The sequence below is a fragment of the Helicoverpa zea genome, chromosome 31, assembly GCF_022581195.2.
Source record: "Helicoverpa zea isolate HzStark_Cry1AcR chromosome 31, ilHelZeax1.1, whole genome shotgun sequence".
In the NCBI taxonomy this organism is placed as follows: Eukaryota; Metazoa; Arthropoda; class Insecta; order Lepidoptera; family Noctuidae; genus Helicoverpa; species Helicoverpa zea.
The window spans coordinates 3,685,044-3,702,543 of NC_061482.1; the positions used below are offsets into that span (position 1 = coordinate 3,685,044).

The following is a 17,500-nucleotide window of genomic DNA, read 5'->3' on the forward strand; positions in this document are numbered from 1 at the left end:
CATAAATACAAACAATAAAACTTATTTAAAAAATTGAGTTTTTGCGCAAAACTAATTTTTTTTTAGTATCTTTATACCTTTCGCTGACGACGTGGTTCTGTTGTTTGCCGGACATACTGCGGTGGAGGTGCAACGACATGCCAATGCCGCCCTCGAATTTGTTCGGGAGTGGGGAGTCAGGAATAAACTCAAGTTTGCGCCGCACAAGACTTGCGCAATGCTGCTGACCAACAAGCTTAAGCATGACAAACGACTCCTGCACATGGGGGGGGTCGACATAGGCATGTCTCGCGATATAAAAATCTTGGGCCTGACTATAGACGACAAGCTGACTTTTAACACCCACGTCGCCAACGTCTGTAGCAATGCCCTAAACATCGCAAAGCAGCTTCAACGAGCTGCGAAAATAAGCTGGGGACTGCACCCTGATGTCATCAGCACAATTTACACTGCAGCAGTGGAACCCGTCATCCTATACGCCGCAGCTGCGTGGTCGCCCGCCGCCAAAAAATCTGTGTCCGCAAGCTCCTAAACACCGTCCAACGGGGCTTCGCACAAAAAGGACGCACGCAAGGGATCGACCCGGCTAGTGCTGGGAGACCGAGAGGTCGAACGGGTGGTCGGATCTGCGGAGCTACCACACCCCGCCTTGCGTATGGGCCTGACCTTCAGGTGTCTTGATGACCGAAGCCTGGTAGACCAACACAACGTGCAGTCGCTCAGAATCTTTACAGACGGCAGCAAGCTCCAGGGCAAAGTCGGTGCTGCATTGTCCATATGGGACGACCAGACCGAACTGCGGAGCCGAAAATTGAGCTTGCCAGCGTACTGCACAGTCTACCAGGCCGAACTCCTGGCCATATGCAGGGCCACTAGTGAAGCCCTGAACAGCGGAGCGGAGAGCTGCGGGATGTACAGCGACTCACGGGCGGCTCTGCAGACTGTGACCAATCCCGGGTCTATGCACTCCCTCGCAATCGAGGCGCAAACCTCAGCATGGCCTTGACCCGTGGCAAAGCTGTGACCTTGTTCTGGATCAAGGCCCACGCCGGCATCGATGGCAACGAGCGCGCCGACGAGCTTGCAAAAGAAGCAGCACTTTCGAGTCGGAGGAAGCCAGACTACGACCGGTGCCCGATCTCATTCGTCAAGGGTGATCTTCGTAGCGACTCTCTTGATGAATGTAACAGGAGGTATAAAACGGGCGTGACGGCCTCCGTCACGAAGGTGTTCTTCCCGGACGCGAGGGAGGCATATCGCTTGGTTCGTAAAATACAACCGCAGGGCATTGTTACTAGCATTTTTACGGGCCATGGGGGGGTTCTCCCAATACTTGCACCGCTTCAAGTGTCGGAAGAGCCCGTCATGTGTTTACGACCCTGCGGTTGAAGAATCTGTACAGCACATCTTATTCCAGTGCCCAGTGTTTTGGGCTAAACGTTTCGACCTCGCCCAAAAAATAGCAAAAGATGTGACGATCGGCGAAGCCTGCGGGCTCGTCGCAAGCAAAAAGACAAGAGGTCACTTTATGGAATACGCGGAACACATATGCAGAATTGTGGTGGAAAGGAACGCATCAGACTAAATCCGAGTGTTTCCCTCCCCAAAATATAAATGAGAATAATAATTGTTAAGACATAAAATGTCTCTGATTATGTCAGAGGTACACTTGACGGCAGGAGTGGGTGAAGCGAACTTAAAGCTATGCATCCAAACATAAAAGTGACATTTTACCTCCAAACACGACGGCTTTGCTTCAACCAAGGAATAATCCAGGCCTTAAAGCTCTATTACATTAGATGAATCTTCAAAATCGTATTGGATAATATGGAGTGTAATCCTGATATGAATGTTATGGAATGCTGGAAGAAATTTGACATAGCAAAATGCATCGTAAACATAAAAGAATCATTGGAAGAACTGAAACCACACACATTGAACTCATGCTGGAAAAAACTATGGCCTACTCTGATTGCGGAAAATGGCGAAGAATCCGTGCAAGTTCAAACTTTGACTGCAAACATAGCCGAAATTGCAAATGGAATAGGACGAGATGGGTTCGAACAGATAGAATCAAGTGACATTCAGGAATTACTTGAATCGCAAGATGTAGATTTGACTGACACCGACTTGGAGGAAATGTTAAATTCACAGCCCATTGAAGAAGAGGCTTCCACTAGCACTGAAAATGTGACATTTACTCTGAAAAATCTTAGTGAAGGTTTAAGAATGGCAAATGAGCTTTGCGATTTTTTGTGAACATTGATCCATCTATGGAAGGAAGTCTTAATTTTAAGAGGAAAATTACTAATACGACTGCTGAGTATCAGTCTGAATTGACGGAGCTATTAAAAACTGCCAAGCAAGAGAAAATAACAAAATTATTCAAACCATTGCCTAAGCCTGAGGATAATGATTAATCAAAATGTTAAATAACATCAATAAAATTGATTTTCTTATATGTTTGTGTTTTTTATTTTGGCACCTAGGAACATATATATATATACCCATATAATAATATGGGTATAAACCCAGATAAATTATCATTCTGTATTCACGGTTTCTGTATTCGCGGCATATTTATGGAACATATACCCCGCGAATAAAGAGATTTTACTGTACTCAAGAGTTTACAAGAACAGAAGAGATTATTGGACATCGGTTACCTAAGAGAGGACGTATATCTTTATCTATTTTTGATTGCTCTATTTCTACAGATTTAGTAAATTTAGCTTCCACAAAGAGAAAGAAATATGATGCAAGCTTGAAAGATAGATTAGTTGAGAAGGAAAAGGAACGCAGAAGCAAGTACAATGTAAAAACAGGCTGTGATATGAAGTGTACAAAATGTTGTTCAACTATATTTACTCCCGAGGAACGTTTGTATATTAATAACAAGTATTGGATGATGACACATTCTGTAATTATACGGTAGCAGCTCCTAAGAGAAAATATGTTCAGGCGCCTAAGAGACATGCAAAAAGAGCTTTTATTTTACAAAAGAGTGATGGAGTTTTAAGGAAGGTATGCAAAGTATTTTTCTTAACTACCTTAGGTTACTGTAAAAAAATGACAAAATATTGCTTAATTCCCTTAATCCTGACAAAGATATTGATAAACGGGGCATGCACGTAAAGACTCCAGCTTTTAATAGAGATATTATTACGGAACATATTGAATCTTTCAATCCAGTTGCACCGCACTATCGTCGTGAACACGCTCCTCATCGTCGTTATTTGCCCAGTGAAATTAATATTACGTTTATTTATTCTGACTTTTGTTCGAAATATACAGAATACAAAGCTATACCGATCACATCTAAAGTCTAAACAGTTCGCTCCACTAGGAAATGAGGAATGCGAAATATGCGAATCTTACAGATTGCATAGTCTTGATACAAACCATAATGTTCGCACGCAAGCTATACCTGATTGTTGTAATGCATGTTCGACATGGGCAAAACACCATGACAGGTACAAAAAGGCAAGAGAATTATATGATTTACACAAAACTTGGAACAGAATACTCAACAGATATATTTTAGTAGCGACTTAGAAAAAGTAATTATGTTACTATGACTAAATACGTTTAACAGCCAGTTTCTTCATCAAAAGTTAAAGCCAAAGTAAAAGTCAAAGTAATGTCTAAAGTAAAAGTAACGGTCAAATTCAATTTTTCTATTAGTTTTGCTGTCACTTTAGCCTTGAAAAAAAAACGAATTTGACCGTTACTTTTACTTTAGACATTACTTTAACTTTAACTTTTGATGAAGAAACTGGCCGTAAATCCGTATTTTTTTGTCCTAGACTTACGGTATACAGGGTTATTGGTAAATCACTAACAACCTTGCAGGACTGTATTACTAACGTCATAAACTACAACTTTTGTTCTCTGACTTTTTATAAAACATAATACATTTGCCAAAAACAAACCTACAAGATTTCATTGGTCTATCTAACACATTTCAACTCTATTTTGCTATAGTGATAAAATTTGCACGCCCCTACCATTTCTTCACCAACAAAAGGCCCAATCGAGACCAGTCGAGCAATTAGTCGACCTTAGAGTGTGCGGACGAGTTGAGATTATCACACATTACAATAAATTCGTTTGGTGAAGGGTTTGCATTTTTAGAATGAATGCAAGATCTTTACCTACGCCTTCCGCGCACTATTCTCGTACCTAGTCATACTTTTGAATTGGTAACTCGCTACGCTACGATTTCCCGCCTTTTTACGAAAAGGTCAAATAAAAAAAATAAAAAAATATCGTCTTCTTCACGTACTGTGTGCCTCGGTGGACGATCACTATCCCTGATGGCATGCCGGAATTGCTTTTAATCTCGTGACCGCTGTGTGGCGGCTAGCATTGTTACTCAGCTAGGTGTAGGGATGTTTGGGAATCGTATGGCGTATTGGCAACAGGCTTCCGAAACATTGTCATCACACCTAGCCAGCATTCGCACCATTTCCGTGTACTCGACATTTGAATATCGATACGCCATACTGTAAAGATAATTACGTTCTCACCACCGAATTTCACTACAAGGAAGATGCGGCGCGGGCGCATAAAAACGACTGACGGCCGCTCGTAAATAGGTCAAACCCCCCGAGCCCCGCTCCCCGCTCCCCTCCGCTGTCTTTTGTACTACTGTTTACTGTGCTTCGCATAGACTTCGTAACTTTTAGAGCGTACACTTGAAATATTTTAATTTTTGTGTGAAAATTTTGATGAACTAAAATCTGAGAATTATTAAAAGTCATAGAACAAAAGTTTTAGTTTATGATATTAGTAATATGGTCCTGAGAGGTTGTTAGGCATCGTTCAGACCAAACGTATTGTCGGCCGCTGACTGTGAGCGCGCGTTACGCAGTTTATTGCTTTTCCATATATATTGAAATTGTCGTTCACACCGAACCGACTATACGCTATTACGTCGTCAGTTGTCGCTGACTCTCAGTGGCCGATTATTTTACTACGCGACTATGCACGGCGGACGCGAATTGGCTACGCGGACGCAGTTGCCGAATAGCGCCGCTCCGCCGCGCCCGCACCGCCGCGCGCCTCGGCCGCAATACACTCGAGAAACAAACTTTAATGAGGACAGACGTGACACGTGACACCTCGCGATGTTCGACACCGAAAAGTTTATTGCAGAAGTACATTCTAGAGAATGTATTTGGAATGCGAATTCAGAAGAATTTAGTGATAGAAACTTACGAAGATGCGCTTGGGAAGACATAGCATCTGTTATGTATGAAGATTGGGGGGTTCAAATACTGAGCTCTTTTATGTGTAGAATAGTCAGCCGCTCAGCGTACGCATCTAGTGTGAATCTACACGAGCCTATTCTTTTGTTCACACATGTAGCGCATCGTACGCTATAGCTTATTGTCGGCTTGGTGAGTACGGGTACTGCAGATTGAGTCGACGTCCACACTGGGGCAGACAGTGAGTATACTCACAGTCAGCGGCGGACAATACGTTTGGTGTGAACAATCCCTTAGTGTTTTACCTATAACCCTGTATAACCAGGCATTCGCACCAGTAGGAAAAATCACAAGCACAATGCTCTGATTGTGATATGTTTATTTCATATGCATAAGAATTTGAGCCCAATATGTGTCATGTGCCATAAAGCTTTCAAAAGCGATACTTGTTTTGGGTATTTTTATAAAATAATTTCTCCGATGGTTTAATACTGATTCAAGTCATTTATTTATTTAGAACATATAATTTACATTTTTAAATATTAAATATAAAAATAAAAAACATTTAAAAATATAAAAAATAGGTTGCCACCGATATCGGGCACAGGGTCCAAGGTACCGGTGGTTAGGGTCCCAGAGACAGAAACCTCCTCACAATACGTGCCGTATCAAGGAGTACTGCCTTCTGAATCAGTCCCTTGATCCAGCCGCCCAACGAGAGCCTCCTGAGGTGTTCGTCGAGGCTCTTGGCTATTAAACCATTGGCCGTAACGACAATCGGCACAACAACAGCCGTGTCGACACTCCACATGGCGACAACCTCGTGCGCTAAGTCGAGATATTTTATTTGTTTCTCTTTCTCAGCTTTCACAAGGTTCTCGTCATGCGGAACGGCGACATCGACTATCATCGCGCGGCGCGCTAATCGATCTATCACCACAATATCAGGCTTATTGGCTACAATAGTCCTGTCAGTGATGATAGATCGATCCCAGTACAACGTGATATGGTCCTTTTCGAGAACTGGGTCGGGTGCATACTTGTAGTACGGTACCTCAAGGTCTACAAGGTTGTATTGCAGAGCAAGCTGCTGGTGGATGATCTTGGCCACTTGATTATGTCTGTGCAAATATTCACCATTAGCCAAACGAGAACAACCAGATATAATATGTCTGATAGACTCACCCGGATGGTGACATGTCCGACATATGTCAACCGTCCCGTCTTTCACGATATATCTCCGGTAGTTATTCGTAAGGATAACTTAGTCCATAATTGCACATACAAACCCTTCGGTTTCTCCAAACAAGTCACCGAAGCGTAGCCAAGATACGGACGCTTTGAAGTCTACATCGGGGCCATGAAGAGCCCCGAAGAAGCGTCCGTGTAGCTGTTTGCTCTGCCATACCTCCCTGCGATCGTGGGTAGTTAGTACGACAGGTTTGCGCCAGTTCTCATTTGCCAACGACAGCGGGGTGAGTCCTCTGTCCACTGCCACCATATCACGGTGCATACCCACGTCGCTTTTGAGAAAATATTCTCTGAGACTGCACACCTCGCGGTTGTGGAGCGTCTTTGCATTTAAAAAGCCTCGGCCTCCACATTTCCGTGGGATGTACAGTCTCATCACTGACGATCGTGGGTGATGCATTCGTTCTGCGGTCAGCAGTGTGCGGACTTTCCTATCCAGGGCGTCCAATTCAGTTTGAGTCCATTTGAGTATGCCGAAAGAGTACATCAGGACTGGCATGACCCAACCATTAAAGGCGCGAACCTTGTTGCCTCCCGATAAGGAACTTTTCAGGACCTTATTCAGGCGGCCAAAGAAACGCTCCCGTAATGACTGTTTCATGACAGCCACATTGATGCCTAACCCCTCCGCCATACCCAAGTATTTATATGTATCGTTTGCGGAGAGTGATCTCAGGTTTATAGAATCTGAGAGTTGTACTCCCTCAGATTCCACAATTCCCCCTCGCTTTACATGCATGACTGCACATTTGTCCACACCAAATTCCATCCTGATGCAACTACTGAAAGTTTCAGTGACCTTCAGTAGCTTCATCAGCTGCAATTCTGTGGTGGCAAACAGTTTCAGATCGTCCATGTAAAGCAAATGGGATATAACCTGACCCCCTCTCCGCAAAGGATAGCCCAACCCCGAGCCCTCTAGCAATGTGCTCAGAGGGTTCAAGGCCAGGCAAAACCAAAGTGGACTCAAACTGTCACCCTGGAAAATTCCCCGCTCGATCTTAATAGGATCGCCGGTCCCTTCAATTTCTCGACATCCTGGATAGTGAAGAACCGTTCACCATTGCTCCATACATGACGCAAGAAAGGCGCGTAGAGATGAGTTTATTTTATACAACTCCAATACCCTCTTAAGCCATGTATGGGGGACCGAGTCGTAGGCCTTCTTATAGTCTATCCAACATGTCGACAAATTCTTTCGGGATCGCCGAACCTGTTGGCTGATGACCATATCAGTGAGGAGCAGCTCCTTAGTAGCACGGGACCCCTTCTTACATCCATTTTGAGAAGTTGACATAATTGAATATTTTTCAATATGTTGATTTATTTTTAATCTCAAAATAGATGTAAGAAGTTTATAGACCGTCGGTAAACAAGTGATCGGTCTATAATTTTTGGGTTCCGCGGTACTACCTGATTTATGGAGCAGGTGGGTAATCCCTGTTGTTAGAAACTGTGGGAGCGACCCGGCTTCTAAGGATGACTGAAACTGTGATGCTAAACAGGGGTGCGAACTTTGCAGCCACTTTAACCAGAAATTGTGCAGTCCGTCCGGCCCTGGTGATTTCCAATTCTGCATCGGACGGACTGCATAGGCTACGTCGGAGGAGGTAATATTAACCTCTTCCATTTCTGGTATTTTTTCACACTCTCGCTCAACATCACGTGTCCAGTCACCCTCCTCGTGACAGACGGGCGTCGACCAGAGGTTGCGCCAAAACATGTTTGTGGCATCATCATCCGGTCGGCTCCCGTCCATCACGCATTGCTCAGGTTGCTCCCAAGTTCTATATACCCACCTTTGGTCACTCTGGAACATACGATTCTGGGTGTAACGTTCTACCCGTCGTTTATACCTTCGAATACGGCTCGCCCATGCACAGACTTTTTGCCTCAGGAAGTCGATGCGCTCTGTGACACGTGACATATATTCATGAGGACTGAGTCCAGTCCCCACAAATGCACGCCTCACAAAGCGCATCACCCGTGGTCGGGTATTACCCTCCCTGAAGCAATATAGTTTGCCAATGAGTACTCTGGCCCCCTCGATACGACGCTCAATCCTGCATTGCCAGGCTGGTACCGCTAACTTTGGTCGTGTGGCTCTGTCCTTGTCAGGGAATTTGACATTAGCCACACGACATGCAGCAACAGCCGCGCAATACATAATTGAGTGTGTATCAAGGAGGTCTTCGCTGTTTTCAAAATATTTTTCCAACAGCGAATCCAGAGCACACACCAGCGCCCTATTTTGTCTGTGCATAGGCAAGCGTGGTAGTCGTGGTCGGCTTTCGACGGGTGAGTATCTAAACTCCAGAATCGCATCCTCCAGAGCACTCCTCACCTGTTCATTGCACTGGGTACTTACCGTTTCAACCCTATCATCCTCATCCCGTTCAACAAGATCGGACCGCGGCGTGATTTCGCCTGGAGGTGGCGGTGGTACCGCGGCCTGTGACGAGGTGGTGACCATAGGGCTGCCCAGCATCTCTAAGCGCAGCCGATCAAGTGCGGCGTCGTCCAGTCTGTGATTGCGCTGGATAACCCGCACCTGATCCGACAGTCGTTGGGCAGAGACGTTGACGGCTGGCTCTAGTACCTGAAACAGAGACAGCATCCTATCACGGTACGCAGTGAGGTCAGTTCCTCCCTCTGTGGACCCGTAGTATGCGCGCATGATGTTCTCGTTCATTTTCTGAGTCCATCTCATGCGCTGCACACAACCACCGGTAGCGGGGACCCTGCTAGGGACCTGTTGGTCCCCCGATCCCAAGCCCGTCGGTGGCCGGCGTCTCCCCTGCCGACGCACAGGTGGTGGCGACGTTGGCGGAGAGAAGTACTCGTCGCTCGAGCTCGACGCAGCTGCAGCCGCCGGTATCACTGGTGGTCCGGGGTCCGGCGGCGGCGAGGCGGAGCTGAGCGACGATTCCGGGGGTGGTGGGCGTACATTCCGTCTAGACGCTGCTCGTGTGATCATCTCTTCCCATTAATTTCCATTTTATTTGTTCATAATATTGTTATTGTTGTTGTTGACAGTTGTCACATTTTGACACATTTTTTTTCGGGCCCTTTTTTTCATAATTCTTCATTTTAGTAGTTGGAGATTGGGCAAGAATGTATGAAGTTTGGTCCAAATGTCCACCATGAACGAGACCTATATAATTAAATAGTCTACTTAATTTAGAGTTACTTTTACTAAGAAAGTAAAAAAAAAACAATGCCAAAAAAAAGTTAGAGCCAAAAATGTATTCTTAATTTTCGGTAGTTTTTGAATGTTATCATAATTATTTTTTATTTTATTTTATTCCACTTCCATTTCCGCACTTTATCTAAAGAAAACTAAGATGAGTAAGACACGTTTGCATATAAACAGCCCATATTTTTTTGCCCGATGGATGTACGAATCACTAACCAAATGAGGCGCCAGAAGTGCTTGAATATACTGAGCGGTGCCTGGATCTAAGAAAGTTAGATGTAACTGGTGGTGTCTTCTCTCTAATAATGAACAAATTCTATTTGTCAGAAGTTACAGAAAGTACGAAAATCGAACATCATGAAAATTAATTGAAAAAATGAAATTGAAAAAATCTATAAAATGTTTTATTTGATTTTGCTATAACTTTTTTCTGGCATTATATTTTTTTTTACTTTCATAACAAAAATTGTTCTATATTTAACGGGCTATCTAGCCATATAAGTCTCGTTCGTGGTGGACATTTGGACCGGAATCGCCCATTGTCCTTTAGTAGTTTATTTTTACAAATGATAGATTTTTCTTTATAATTAACCATGAAATGTTATCCAAAATCGTCCAGTTTAGTTATATTTAATATTTTTTACATATAATGGGAGATGATTGATGTTGCGTGACAGCGTGCGTTTAGTAATACTGATTATTATTTTGATGATTATTAATTGTGATCTCATTACTGAATAAGATTTGTAAAGGTTTGATTAAATTTGTTTTTTTATTTTATTTTATATTGTTTAATTAAAACTAAGTTATTTGTTAGGAACTTAACACACAATATAATTAGACGTACTGATTGTCTTTTCTTTTTTATTAATAAATAAAGTGCTGATTTTCATGGATTAGTTTTTAACTTCTCAACTTTTAACCCGCAAGTGCTTATTTAAAAGGCAGTTAATTGCGAGTGAAATGTCTTTAATTGCCTTCTAGTTAAGCAATAGGAGAACCAGTATAAAAATATGTTTTACAATACCGAGCTTAAAAGCGTTTAAAATCCCATAACTGCTTTCTAATAGCCAATTTCTTCATCAAAAGTAAAAGTCAAAGTAATGTCAAAAGTAAGAGCAACGGTCAAATTCGTATTTTTCTATTAGTTTTGCTGTTACTATAGCCTTGAAAAAACCAATTTGACCGTTACTTTTACTTTAGACATTACTTTGACTTTTACTTTTGATGAAGAAACTGGCCGTAAGTAAGCAAAGATAGTCTTCCGAGTGTTAGTTACTAGGCTAAAAGTCTGTTAAAATCCTTTAACTGCTTTATAAGTATAAGTATATTTTGTAACTTTGACTACAAGTACAAGACGTGGCTGCTACAAGAAATTGCTTTACTATAAAGCAGTATATTATGTAAAAATGAAAAAAATTCTCAGCTAAAAGTTAAAAATGAATTTAAATAAAATGTGATTAATATGATGTGATTAATATGATGTGATTAATATGATGTGATTAATTAATATAATCAGTGATGGGCGTAACTAGTTACTTTTGTGTTTAATTAACCGTCAAATCCGTAGCGGACCCCGATTGGGGTCCGAACATTAATGTCACCGTAAGCTCGGTTTAGACCCCAATCGGGGTCCGCGAATGAGTCATACACTTTCCTAATTATTTACGCTCATATTTATTTTCTTTCCAATCAAACCGTATTTGTGAGTACTAAATAAAAAAACTAAATAAATTTAAATTATTTTGACGCATTCAAACCTTTCCTATTTAGCATCCCTTTAGTAATATACCTTTTGAAAATCCAATCCAAAAATTACCGGGAATTCTGATCGAACTCGCCAGGTTTGTTTACATTTGTTATTTTTTTTTTTAAATTTGAAGACGCCTAGACAAGATGGCGACGGTGATAGAAGTTTTGCATCGCATGATCCGATTCGTTAAAATAAAGAATCGATTTAATAATTTTATATTATTTGATATTATATTATTTAATATTCTGAAGACCGCAAATTTTTAAGACTTATTTATTTTTTCGGGTGTTTTATGTGCAGAATTCCTGTAGTCCTGCCAAACTTAATGGCGGTTCGTTACTTCCGACTTTTTAACTGAGCGGCAAAGCTATTCGACGAGAGCTGTAGTTAGGTGTAGTTATCGCAAAATTTTATGACGATTTTATTGTTTGAAAGGGCAAATAGGTAATCGGAACTGCTACTCGCTGTTCATCGAAAGCTGGTCCAAGATGGAGAAAGATGGCCGCCGCCGACTTATTTTTCTTTTCACAAATCTGTCAATATGGGTATCAAATAAATCGCATCGACTAGTAGAACAAGAAAGATTATTTTTGACCGACAAGCTATAAAGAAGCGCGGGGTCGCTACTCCCCATCATCCGCCTCAGATCCTCAGAAGTCCTGCGGGATCATTAGGATCAAAAATATTAAGTCGATGCCTAGAGGAATGAAGCAATTTTTTTTCGCCACCAAAGGACAATGAGCTCTTTGATCTACCTCTCCTCTAGCATTAAGTAATACATCAATAGAAAGCTTGTGTTATATAGAGTATTTTCTTGTACGGCGGCGATTGTCATTTGTTAGTATTTAGGGAGTTAGACCATGTTTAGTGAAATAATAACTATGTCTAAAATCTACTGTAGCTTCTTAAGTACTGACAATTTGTTAGAGGTATTTAAGTACGAAATGTTCTATTTAAAAAGGCCTTTCCAGTGATATATAATTAATTACTAAAGAAGGAATCTAAGGACTTGAAACTAACTATCGATAAAAAACCTTAAACATGTTCTAACATCTAAAGTACAAAGAATTGGTAAGTAGTATGTAAGTACAAAATGTAACGCTTAAAAAGACCTTTCAAATGATGTATGACTCATTACTAGAGGGGGAGTAGATCAACATTCAAACATCTCGCCTCGTCCTTTACGCCCAATGGTGGCCGAATATTTGTATGTGTGTATTTGTATTGGTGTGACTCACGCACACGAAAACCACGGTCTGCTCCGATAAAACTTTCATGAATTCTGCACCCCGCGCGCCATTTGGATTTTATTCGAAATTTAAAATTCAAAGGACTTATGGGACACCCAGTATAATTTAATGCTAAAAACTTTCATAAAACTTTTATATTTTTTCTTCACAACAAAAACAAATTGAACCTATGTATAATTTAAAATTAAGAAATAAAATTGAAATAAGTTACTATTAAAAAATATATATAAAATTGGTATTCGATCATTTATAATAAACATCCGATTTAGGTATCGAATGCACACCGCTGATTGAAAAAAAAATGTACTCTATTCCAAACTCTACTTCTTGTCTGTGACTTTGATCTTGTAAATTGTTCATTTTTATTGTGTATTTTATGTGCTGATTTTTTAGTTATGAATCATAAATAAGTGCACGAAACGTGTTGCAACGGATTGAAAATGTTATAAATATGACGTTTGTGTTGTGTTTGAGAAAGTGATGCGATTATTTATTGGTAAGTTTTCACCAAATTTGAAATGCCTAACTTTTCGATAGACTTAGAAACACCGTAATTATTATCTATTTCTGAATTAACTGACCCCATTTGACCTTTGCACGGTGTTGTCAAATAAGTGAGCTCTAAAGTTATAGTTAAAATACTTCTGATCAGGCATTACAGACTTAGAATTCATGTGTTGAAAGTTAGTACAAATTCTTGACTTCCATGTCGCGATTCAAAATATCCTGCCGAATCAACGGTAAAGTCATATGTCAAAACCTTGTCGAGCAGAGGGGTTAAAATGTAATAATTACATATTATTCAATTACATTTTGGATGTGCTATGTAATTAATTGCAATATATTTAATTACAATGTAACCTAATTACATAGTATTTAATTATATTATAATTGCTTTGAATATGAAATGTCCGTATAGGTTGAATGACCTGGCTGAATGACATGACCTTTGACTTTTGACCCACTTTGACAGCCGCCAGTCCAGTGGTAATAATAGAGGTCAGTGCTTTGTAGTTAATGAACTAGGCAATGACGTAGACGCTGTCGAACGAGGCGAAGACGTAGACGCTGTCGAACGAGGCGAAGATGTAGACGTTGACGGACGAGGCGAAGATGTAGACGTTGACGAACGAGGCGAAGATGTAGACATTGACGGATGAGACGATGATGCAAAGGTAGATGTTCCTGAAAAGTAGACATTCAAAAATCTGAATATCACATCTCAATGTATAATTATAATTATGAAAATTTTAACATAAAAGCACAGGATAGGTCATTTACTGAAACATAAAAACAATTTGATGTGAACATACACATCCGGCAATATGAAGTATGCTTGCTCGGTACGAGAGATTTTGGTGTCACATATACTTGCATATCTATTTATACTTTTGCATACTAATGTATAAAGGTGGACTTAATGCCATAGGCATTTTCTACCAGCCAACCATTGAATGATGCAGAGGCGATATGTGCTGGGTGCCATGAAGTTATCATAAAAGATACATAAGTATTATAAAATAGATACCCAGATACATACGATATTGTAAGAATCTGTATTTATCCAACCAAACACGTTGGTCCGAGTCATAGACTAAGGTCTGAGCAATGGTGGCACTCAGTGTCTGCGCGATTGATCCTTAGATTAATTAAAAGGATTGACCAGGTAGGGGGACAACTGTATTCTAAAATTACTTCTAGTAAATTAATTTATATGAAACAACAAACCTTCAAATATTGTCGGAATGCTACCTGGTTTCAATGCTGTTCTATTGAAATGTTTGACGAAACATTCGTCATTGAAATGTAATGAACATAGATAATTATATGTTTTAGGAGTCCAGTTGTGGGTTTTCATGTTTTGAAGCCAAACTTTTTTTTCCTCCAAACCTTTTGGAAGTCTTGAAAAAATATAGGTTAAGTAACGTAATCTCCAATGAAGGCTGAACATTACATATCCGTTATCCGTTAACATCATGTGCGAGAAAATAATTTGACTACACACGCTGAACTATGTCAATATCACGGAAAAAATGTGTTCAATTAACTATCGATAGTGAAAATATCGATATGATGCAACCACTGGTGATGGCGGTTCTAGTTGAAAATTTTAAATAAAAATAATCTTTATTCATACAAATTGCATTCGGTAATGTTTGTTTAGAGTAAGACTTGATAAAAATAAGTAAGACAAGATTACTATGTTGTAGTGTGTGTACGTAATTTAATTTTGTTAACTAAAAATATGACTAAATAAAGTATTACAAACAAACCTGTGAAATGATATGTGACTGTCTTTTTTGTAGCGTCTCTTGCAATATACACATGACCTCATTCTTGATTATAATGCTTATCACAATAACAACATAAAAATACAACCAAATTATTTAAAAATGCAAAATTACTTTAAGTAAACAAACACTTCTCTCACAGCCATTTGAAATTATACGTCAAAATTAGTTCTGTGGACACTCGCTTAGACGATATTGGCGCTTCAAATGGGCACAAAAAAATTGCTGTCAAACGTACGGAACAGCCGGTCCAGTGTGGTAAATATAGAGGTCAGTGTTCGCATCACTATTACTACTGTCAGTTGAAACGTCATACGGATTGTGATTCGCCGCGCGGGGTATAAAAGTACTATGAATGAAAGTGCAAGACTACTTTTATAGTTCGGCCATTCAGAGAATGCGTTCCTGACACGTCGCGATTGAACTGACGACGTAATAACATTCATTGATTATTGATATAATAATGTTGTTTTAATGCTCCTCAATTGTTAAAACGGTAAACAACCAGCAAAAATATTTTTATCGTAACTGCAACGCCATTGCAAAGTTACGTCGTCAGTTCAATCGCGACGTGTCAGGAACGCATTCTCTGAATGGCCGAACTATAGAAGATGACCGTTCAGTGGACGAATCTGTGTCTGCAGATCAATCTATATTACCGTCGACAAGCAATATTTCTGCATTGCAACCTACTATACTTGACGGTAAATTATAAAACAGTCGCCATTTGCAAGAAATGTCTGCCTAATAAAGTAGAAATAAAAGGTTCGAGATTGTGTACATCCAATTTCAAAACACATTTAAAACGTAAACATGGACAAGAAACAATACAAGAATACCAAGAATATATTAAGAGTAAAAAAACAAAAAATATATCGTCAATATTTCGTCAACTCAATGATATCTCTTAAGTGCACCGAAGACCCTTACTTCCGACAAATTTTACGTCGCTCAAATGTAGGTGCGAATAATCTAAGAATCATGAGCCGGCGGATGCTTGGTAGAATGATTACGGAATTCTTTGATGAAGAATCTACTTTAGTGAAACAAGAACTAAATCAAGTGAAGCACGTTTGTACCACAGTTGATATTTGATCTGGACGTCGAAGAAGCTTTTTAGGTGTAACAGCACACTGGATTGATTCACATAGTTTAAAGCGTGTCTCAAGGGCATTAGCATGTCAAGGCTTTAAAGGCACACATAGTTATGACAAAATATACGAATTGTTGCAAGAAATTAATTCAAGGTATGGGTTAACCAGCACAAACGTTGTGGCTTGTGTTACAGACGAGAAGAGAAAGAATCATAGTCATGCCATAATGTTAATGCCACAAAACGTGACCGTATTACCCCTCCATCATTGGTGTCACGATCCAAATATAACAACTTGGATAGGGAGCCATATCTGGTATATGTTTCCTGCACGGATTCAGACTCTACTTCTGGATCCACCCTTCACCCCATACGATTTGGACAGTTATTGCAAAAATTAAACATAAAAAAGATTAAATTAGCCGGGATTAAAAGAATTGGTCGAAACAAGATGTCAGTAGAGTTTGAAATCCATGAGGATGCTTATATTTTCATGGATAACGCTGTTGTTAATCACAAAGGTTTTACTACATCTATTCCCACCTTCAACATTACAAGGATGGGGGTAGTGAATTGAAGAAGTGTGTGAAGTGATTGGTCAGAATTATTAAGTATTAGACAATCTCAAGTATGCTAAGATGTTGAAGGTGTGCGGAAGAATGCTATAGCGATACCCGTGCCCTCGACACAAGGTAATTGATGGCAACATTGGGTGGGTTTTTAAAAAGCAACTTTGCACTCTTGTATAACAAATAACTATTCTTTTGCCTGATATAATATGAAATCCGTCGAGCATAAGTCTGATTTCACTTGACCGGTTTTTGACACCTAAAAGACATATTTAATTCCTTTAATTTTTTAGGATCTTCGTGAAATATTGCAGTCCAAACCTCATACTGTCAACCCGATCAAAATCAAAATGCAATTGACGTCGTCATAAGTACCAGTTGCGAAGAAGCAGCAAGTGGAAGAGAGCTAGCGCCACGAACATTTAACAGAGGTTTACTGAACATAAGAAATAAACTTCTAGATCTGACTGTCAATAAATCAGTCCCCAGTTTCAAAAATAAAAAATCGACAATCTATAGAAATAGGAATAAAATTTCAAATGTAAAAAAGTTTGTACAAATAGTGCAAGAGATGTAGAAGTGCCGAAACAGTTTCAAAATTTTTTGCTCGCCGATTATTATGACAATCAACATAGGATAATCATATTTTGTTCAGAAGAAGCGAGAGACAATATGAAAAAAGTTAAACATTTTTTTATGGATGGAACGTTTAAAGTGCTGTCCTACGCCATTTAAACAGATGTTTAGCATTCATTGGCAGTAATTGCGACCAAACAATTATCATACCATTAGTTTATGCTTTAATGTCGCATCAGACAAAACGAGCATATTCAATATTATTCGACCTTATTAAATCTTAAATCCCGGATTGGCAACCTGTTAAAGTA

At 40.0% G+C, this 17,500-nt stretch overlaps 1 long non-coding RNA gene across 1 annotated transcript; it reads right to left on the reverse strand.

Moving 5' to 3' along the window:
* Positions 1–13,758: 13,758 nt before the first annotated feature.
* On the reverse strand, positions 13,759–15,068 carry LOC124645429. The gene is made up of 3 exons (XR_006986222.1): positions 14,934–15,068; positions 14,389–14,561; positions 13,759–13,845 (listed from the first exon to the last, which is right to left on the reverse strand). It is a non-coding gene; the product is annotated as an uncharacterized LOC124645429 (long non-coding RNA).
* Between the last annotated feature and the right edge of the window lie 2,432 nt (positions 15,069–17,500).